Source organism: Phoxinus phoxinus, assembly GCF_949152265.1.
Source record: "Phoxinus phoxinus genome assembly, chromosome: 22".
Lineage (NCBI taxonomy): Eukaryota > Metazoa > Chordata > Actinopteri > Cypriniformes > Leuciscidae > Phoxinus > Phoxinus phoxinus.
In genome coordinates, this window is record NC_136897.1 from 15,313,071 (window position 1) to 15,322,028 (window position 8,958).

The window sequence follows — 8,958 nt, forward strand, 5'->3', positions numbered from 1 at the left end:
TTATGTCTGTCCAGATGTTAAGCTAATGCCATCCGTCACAGTAATGCAACCGTCTGTCTTTCTTGAGCGTGTCCTTGTGGCATCGCTTTGTTTTACATTTGCTATCAGACTTGAGTTTGCTATCTTAATAATACGAAAAGGTCACATGAAATCTGGCGCCTTTGATCTAATAATAAGACATTGCTGAGAAACCATGATGCTAATGCTTCCTGCAAACCCTGTCTGACTGAAATTGAACTTTCTAAGTGCATGTAAACCCAATGATCTTGTATTCAAAAACTGGTCGACGAAGGAGGTCTTGCTGGTTGGAGATACCAACTTTCCATGCTATATACACACACTGGCCACTTTATTAGGTACACCTTACTAGTACTGGGTTGGAGCCATTTTTCCTTCAGAACTACCTTGATTTTTCGTTACATAGATTCAACGAGGTGCTGGAAACATTCCTCTGAGACTTTGGTTCATACTGACATGATAGCATCACACATTTGCTGCAGATTTGTCAGCTGCACGTCCAAGATACGAATCTCCCGTTCCACCACATCCCAAAGGTGCTCTATCAGATTGAGATCTGGTGACTGTGGAGGCCATGCGAGTACAGTGAACGCATTGTCATGTTCAAGAAACCAGTTTGAGATGAATTGAGCTTAAACTGTTGATACAAGGCAGGATGAATCCATTGTTTACACCAAATTCTGAACCTCGGTTGTAACGAGTACTTATTTGTGTCACTTTTGCGTTTGTAGCTCGAACCAGTCTGGCCATTCTCCTTTGACCTCTGGCATCAACAAGGCCACAGAACTGCCGCTCACTGGATATTTTCTCTTTTTCGGACAATTCCCTGTAAACCCTAAAGACGGTTGTGCATGAAAATCCAGCCCAGCCCATCTGGTACTCAAAGTCAATCACATTTCTTCTTCATTCTGATGCTCAGTTTGAAATTCAGCAGATCGTCTTGACCATGTAATAAAGGCTAGATGTCTCGTCCGCGCTGCTGGTCAATTGAGGTCGACGTCCGCACACGGCGGCCATCTTGCCACAGGGGGCTCACTCACTCGTAACATTGTTTTAATGGTGCATGTACTTTTTAAATAACCATAACTTGCTAAATTTTCTACCCATTTTCAAACAGGTTAGTTTGTTATAAACGTCAGAGATGTAGTTATGACACTGTGTACTTATGAATAATTATATATTATCTATTTCAACATGTTCAAGTATCCAGAATTATAGCCACGTTAATAACGTTTGTAAGAAACCAAACCGTTTGTAAATCCGTCAAGATTTCAGTGAGATAGAGTATTTGTGTTCGTGCAGATCACTCACCTTACAGAAAGCTTCCCTGTGACAAGATGGCCACCGGGTGATGCCGTTCGAGACTCCACCGTAAGACATCTAGCCTTTATTATGTATATCTAGGCTTGACCATATACTTGCCTAAATGCATTGAGTTGCTGCCATGTGATTGGCTGATTAGATATTTGTGTTAACGAGCAGTTGAATAGGTGTACCTAATAAAGTGACCAGTATATATAATTTGTATAATAACACTACAACTCAATTCATAATAGCACTACTTCATCAGCAGGTTCTGCAGTTTGCGGCATTGCACATTTGACAACTTTGACTTTTCCTTGACTTTGCCCGAGCCTCAAAGTCCTGGGGTTCAAGGGCTGGTGTTACGGGTGCTAATGATCCATTAGCAACCTCATGCATCCCTAAAGAAAGGAAGCGATGCCTCACAAAGCCCTTTACAGTAGGTGAAAAGTTTTAGTGGTTAAACTTGCTGGTGCCACTTAGAAAGTGTGATAATTGTAATAGGCTATTGTCTCCAGATCGGTTTCCTTTCCAGCGAGGGTCGCGAGCCATTAGCAGCGCGAGGTACACTTAGCACCTCTTCTTCTGAATGAGGAAGTTGATACCCAAATTAGGATGAGTATGCAGGCTTTGCGGCCATGTTTGTGGTCACACAACCCTTAACGCACAATGACGCTGCCACTGTATTCGTGTCAGCTGCCGCTACACAAATTAGCACCTACTTATCTGAGGTGATACATCTTATTTTAATGCAAAACAGCTATTTCCTCATTCTCTGTATGCTAAGTGTTCAAAACAGGCACGGTTAGCCTTTCAATGTTTTAAGCACATGCTCTGAACGGCGCTACGGTCCGTGACATAAACTTTAAAGACTTTTTTTTACGAACCTGAGGGGAGTGTAAAAGAGTTGTTCACTAGCATGTGTTTTAAGACATTGTAAATATGCACCAGGCCGTGTCTTTAGCTTAATTAGTTCACAAATATATATTTTTGTCACCATTGTTTTCTTACTGACATATTAAACTATACGACAGCGAGGAAAAGAATGCTAAAGTGCGTCCACAATATGTGGCATTGTAGATGAAAAACATGCTTATTTTTGTATGCTAACACAACGACAGACTGATGGCTGTGTGCTGTCACACATCTGTTTTCACTGGAGAGACTAGTACCATGGCGACAGGAGGCTGCCCGACTGGTGCCAGTGTATTTTTACGAGGCGGCAAATAATAACTCACAGCTGGCAGTGTGGGAACAGCTGCCGCTAACATCAGTACGCCCAGCATCTTTCTCTCTCGCTCTTTTCCTCCCTCGCTTTAGGGCCCAGACTTACTGGAGCCGAAGCTCCACAGCCCACTTCCTCTCTCCAGACTTCACTTCCTGTCATTTGATGGGGCTTCCTGTCACGCCTCTATGATCAGGCCTTGAGAAAGCTCTTCTCAGAGAGTAGCTTCCTGTTTCAAAGACAGCTGTAGAGATAGTTCCTGCTTTTGGCCTCACTCAGGGAATTCTCTCTCCGCGTCGCACACAAACACGCTCACACATGTGATCTTCTCTCACCCCATTTGTACTGTTGATTTTTCCATTTCCCTTAGCTAAGCAGGTGACTGCCATTTGCTGATGTGACCAGGAATCGGTTTAGTGTCATCAGTTCGCCATGTAATGTCAGCCTGTGGGCAAATGAACAGACGGATCCGCTGCTCCATTGCGGAGCCCAAAAGTAAAGCACCGTAAGTGGAAAAACACTTGCAAAGTGAAACAACACTTAATGTCTCACACGTCGCTTACTCCATTTGCCTATTCTTGACACATTTGGTTGCACATGTTCATCTGCAGAAACTCAAATAGATTAGCACTGCAACTAACTGCTAATTTATTTATCTGTTGAAAATTTGTTTGATTTATTGATACATGATTTCAATACATGAATATAAAATTATTATTCATTCATTTGTTTTCAACACTCTCCATAAATATGTGCAAACCGAGGGCTATAAAACAAAAAAGTGTTAATGTGCACTTAAACAAATACAAACCAGGCACATCATGACATCAACCTTGAGGTCATAACGTCATACAACAATTCTCATGTGGAGAAAAACAGAACCAGACAAACAACAAAAAGTAACTTTTTGTGTGCAAAGAGTTACATTTTATAATCATAAAGCAACAAATACAAATATATATATATATATATATATATATATATATATATATAATTAAAGCTGCAAGCAGCGATTGCGGGCCCAAGCCGGTGGCACCGCCACCCTGGTGCCTTTAGTGGAACTAAAGGCACCGGGTGGCGGTGCCACCGGCTTGGGCCCTCCATCGCTGCTTGCAGCTTTAATTATATATATATATATATATATATATATATATATATATATATATATATATAATATATATATATATATATATATTATGTAAATTATTTTTTCCCCCTATTTTTAACATATATATTATTATATATATTATTAACATTTTTGGATGCTAAACTATTCTTTTTATAGGCTTTGTACTTTGTACACTTTGTACACTCACGTTCCAATATAGAAAAATTATCCTCTTCAAATGCGCAAAAATGTGCTTGGAAACATCACAGTGGAGCGGTGCTTACTATGAACGGCACAAACTGTACAACTGACTATTTAAACAGAGCAGTGTAATTGTTATATGTAAGGTTGACTATTTTATTATTATATTTTATTAAGGCTATAATGAACATGCTGCGATGTCAAGATTGCAATGCTGGAATGCTGTGTGTGTGTGTGTGTGTGTGTGTGTGTGTGTGTGTGTGTGTGTGTGTGTGTGTGTGTGTGTGAGAGGCTCGATCGAACAATGGAGACATAAAAACATACTCCGTCATTTTGTTCATACAGACCATCATTCAAAATGCAAAGTGTTTCCTTATATTTGTGTACACTCGCAATGAAACACAACATTGTGCTTTTATTAAACTATAAACTCTTGTCAAACTGTAACCTACAACTGTCACCCAACCAAAATCACACACACACACACACACACACACACACATCCCCCCTCCCCTCCCCACACAGACAGACACACACACACACACAGAATGGCAGAGAGACAGAGAGAGAGAAAATACACATTCAAACCACAATATCTGACTTCCTGTTGGTCGGAGCTAATGACTGTAAATTAGAAAGTTGTCCGGATCGAAGAGAAGAATATACGTACCGACTTTGGTTACTGTAGGTAAAACTATAACTAAGTTATAACACACTTTATGCATCCTTTTTTAATCATAAATTTGTTTCCTCGCCACGGCCAAACCGTTCGAGATATCAAAAATCCCCTGGCAATTTATCATCCTCCATGTCTTGACTTCATGCTGACCGAGTTTCGTGGTCATCGGATGAATTCTCTAGGAGAAGTGTTTCAAATGCGAGAGCAAGCGTTCTCCAATCAACCCGTAATAGCCGACTTCCTGTTGGGCTGGCGTAAAACTTGACCCAGGGAAAGTTGTTCGGCCCGATTAAATCTATATGTGTACCGAGTTTCATATTAATTCATGCAAGCGTGTTTGATATACGGACAAGTGTTCGAATCCCATTCCAGGGGGCGCTGTCGAGCCCCCCTGCCACGCCCGGGTACCAGCTTCAGTCCGGCCGCGGGTTAATGACCTGTGTGCAAAATTTCAAGAGTTTTCGAGCATGTTAAGGCCCTCAAAAGTGCCAGAGATTTTGCACACAGCAGAGAAATGGTTAAACTAAACTAGCCCCCCTCCTCACACACACACACTCACACACACAGAGGGGCAGAGGGAAAATGCTCCAAACAGTACACATTCAAACCAAAATATCTGACTTCCTGTTGGTCGGAGCTAATGACTGTAAATTAGAAAGTTGTCCGGATCGAAGAGAAGAATATACGTACCGAGTTTGGTTACTGTAGGTAAAACTAATACCCCATTTTTGACTAAAGGTGGCGCTATTGAGCCCCTTACCACGCCCGTTTCTGAAACTTCGCACATGTCTATTACACAATAAATGTCAAATGCATGTTGAGTTTCATGTAATTTGAAGCATGTTAAGAGCCTCAAATGCATCCAAAAAGAATATAAAAGTTTAAAGCGTTGCCATGGCGACAGTATTAAAGATATCAATAATCCTTTCACAGGTCTACATCTGTCGTGTGTTTACATTATACAGATGAAGTTTGAAGCAAATCGGGTAAAAATAAGAGGGTGATTTTAAAGCATTTTGAAAGTGACACACTTCCTGCTGCCAGTTGGTGGCGCTATAACTTTGACTCACAATAGTCACATCCATGTGATCGGCCTCTTACAGCGAACACACTGCTGAAGTTTCATCAAGATCAATTAATGTATGAGGATGTTATAACACACTTCCTGTTTCCAATATTCGCCATAAATTTGTTTCCTCACCACGGCCAAACCGTTCGAGATATCAAAAATCCCCTCGCAACTTTTCATCCTCCATGTCTTGACTTCATGCACACCGAGTTTCGTGGTGATTGTTTGAATCGTCTAGGAGGAGTATTTTAAATTCCATTGCATGTGTTTTTTAAACTACGCCAAATAGTCGACTTCCTGTTGGGCTGGGGTAAAAAGTCAGAGCATGAAGGATATATGAACTGATGAGATCTATAAGTGTACCGAGTTTCATATTATTTCATGCAAGCGTGTTTGATTTATGGACCAAGTTTTCGGACCCCGTTCCAGGGGGCGCTGTCGAGCCCCCCTGCCACGCCCGGGTACCAGCTTCAGTCCGGCTGTAATGGCCGCGGGTTCTGACCAGTGTGCAAAGTTTCAAGAGTTTTTGAGCATGTTAAGGCCCCCAAAAGTGGCAAAAACCTTGAAAAAAAAATTATTATAAAGAAGAAGAAGAAGAAGAAAAACAAAAAACCCTTAGAAGAACAATAGGGCTCTGCGCCCTTTCAGGGCTTGGGCCCTAATTAAGGGAAACTTCATTTCAGGCCTAGAAACGAGCAAACACAAATTCACCATCAACTTTTTAGTGTGTTTGAAAGAAGTCTCTTCTGCTCACCAAGCCTGCATTTATTTGTTCAAAAACACAGTAAGAACAGTAATGAACTATTTTTACACATTTAAAATAGCTGTTTTCACAATCACAAATCACTCTAATATGCGGATTTGGTGCAAAAGAATGTTGAAAACAGTGCAGCTTAATATCTGTGCAAAAAAAAAAGAAGAAAAAAAAGTCAGGGCTCTTTAAAGAATAAAAAGTAGCCTACCAACGATATTTTGTAACATTATAAAGGTCTTTACTGTCACCTTTGATCAATTTAATGTGCTCTGCTGAATAAAAGTATTAATTTCTTTAAAAAAAAAAATCCTGACCCCAAACTTTAAAACGGTACGTTCATCCACCCTGGCAGATAAAGCAGCGTAAACCAGTGCTGGATAGCCTTGGAATGCTGTAGGTGGGTTTACTGGTGATAGGCGCTGATTGGTACATGACGTAGATGGTATAAACCTGGTGTATGTATGAGTGTGTGTTCAGACACCCAAATGGGGAAGGAATCTGCTGGAGGATCTAGCATTGCTGGCATTAGTTATAGACCAGTATATTGCTATAGTATCTGTAGAAGCAAAGCTACAGAAAACAGAAAAAAACTGCACTGCTATTAAGAGAGCGTGTTAAACAGTTACACTTTTTGATTTTGTTAGGTATATTTTTCCACCTGACCTCTTCCTTATTGACTATCCAACTTCCTAAACATGTGTTGTCCTTCTGTCCATCTACTGTGCCCATCTGGAGTGTGTGTGTGTGTGTGTTTGTGTGAGAGGGAAGCAGCAGGGTGCTTGGGCCAGGACAGGTTGGAGACGCAGCATGTGTCCTCCTCTGAGAGGGGTACAAACAGCCTGGTTTAAACCCAACAGGTCGGTCATATGGGGCAGTTGGAAGAAGCATTTGGCCGTGGCATGAATCTTTTATAGGATGCATTACACTAATACAGCCACAACATATCACATACACACACTAGCTTTGTGTTCGTTGCCTCACTGCTTACTGCCTACATAGTCAGCATCCTAACCATCATGAAACCTCACAAGTGACTAATGTGAAAAGCTCTACAGGCAAAAACTCAATAGACTTGACTGACAACTGATTACAAAAGGACAGCTAAGCTACTCTATTTAAAATAAAATACTGTTTAAATGCAAATAATAGGTAAAACAATAAATTTTTAAATGCACTGCTGTTTTCATTAAAATGATTCATTTTTTAAATAAACTACTAAACTAAATTAAATGATATAATAACATGATTGATTTTTCACTGAGATTGTTATAATGTTTTTTCATTTTTTTTTTATAGATAACAAGTCCGGCCTTGTCTGGGAATAGACTGCAATTCTGGTCTAACTAGTACTATACTGGTAATAGCACTGGCCCATGCTAAAGCAACTAAACTGCACAGACTTGATCTTCAACTTTTTGGATTTGTAGGGGGAAAAAAAGAGTAAGAAGAACGATAGAAAGGCGATTTCGCTGTTAATTCATAAAATATGTCTATAAAAGATGTAAAATTATAGCAATTCAGACTCATAAAAACAAGTCAAAGTTCCAGAGGGTTTTATGCTTGGACTTTTACAATAAACTCCCTCCTGGGGGCTTGTTTTGATTTACAGAACGGAATATTATTCCAGTTAGATATCTGGCCACGTGTCATTACAAGAGATTGGTAATGATTTGTTCTGGCTCTGTAAACTTTATTCCAACTCTACGATCTAAAAATAAAACACACTAGCCGTGACAAGTTTGAACAAACTGACTCATTTGTTCTTATAACCTTTCTCTACGTTTTATAATAAAAAGTCAGCAAAACTATGAAATAACAACTACGTAATATCATTGGTTCTGTTCAAATGCTTATGGATAATGCTTTGGATAAAAGTATTGCTAAATGCATAAACATAAATGTGTAGAATTCTGTAGCAACCAAAAATGTGGAGAAAAAAAAATGGCTAAAATAGAATTTATTTATAAAGTTTAGCAACCGTTTATGAACAAAAAAATACATTATAGCATCTGTATCCAGATATACAGTGCAGTCGCTTTCCTCATTCCTTTGCTTTCTTTTTCTGTCTTCCCTCTGCCTCCCACCCTCCCTTTTTCTTTCCTCTCTCTCTCTCTCTTTGGGAAGCATGCCTTCCCCAGCTGTGTGTTCAGCCCCCACAGTGAGGGCTCAGGGCAGGCCAGGCTCACAGCTGGCCAGACATTGTGGAGCCAGTCGACAGGCGCATGGAGGGCCGCCCGCCCCGGCCTCTTCCTTTGCAAACATGCCCAGGTGTGGGGCCTGATGGCTGGGCCTCTGATGTGTGTGTGTGTGTGTGTGTGTATGTGTGATGGAGGGGAGGTCAGAGCAGGAGGAGGCATAAAGGGTGGGTATTCCCACTGAAGCTGTGTCAACACTGAATGCAGGGGAGTGTTTGTGGCATGGGGGGTGGGGAGGGGGCCGTTCGCAGCGATTACTGGCTCATTGTAACCACATTGTAGGGAAATTGCTCATATTTTGCCAAGCAGCCAGGCTGGCGCACATGCAGATGCTTAGAGAGCGATGAAGGGCTTTCGTTTAAGATGCATGCAGGCGCAGCGGTTGTGTAAGTCAACAATGCATTCTC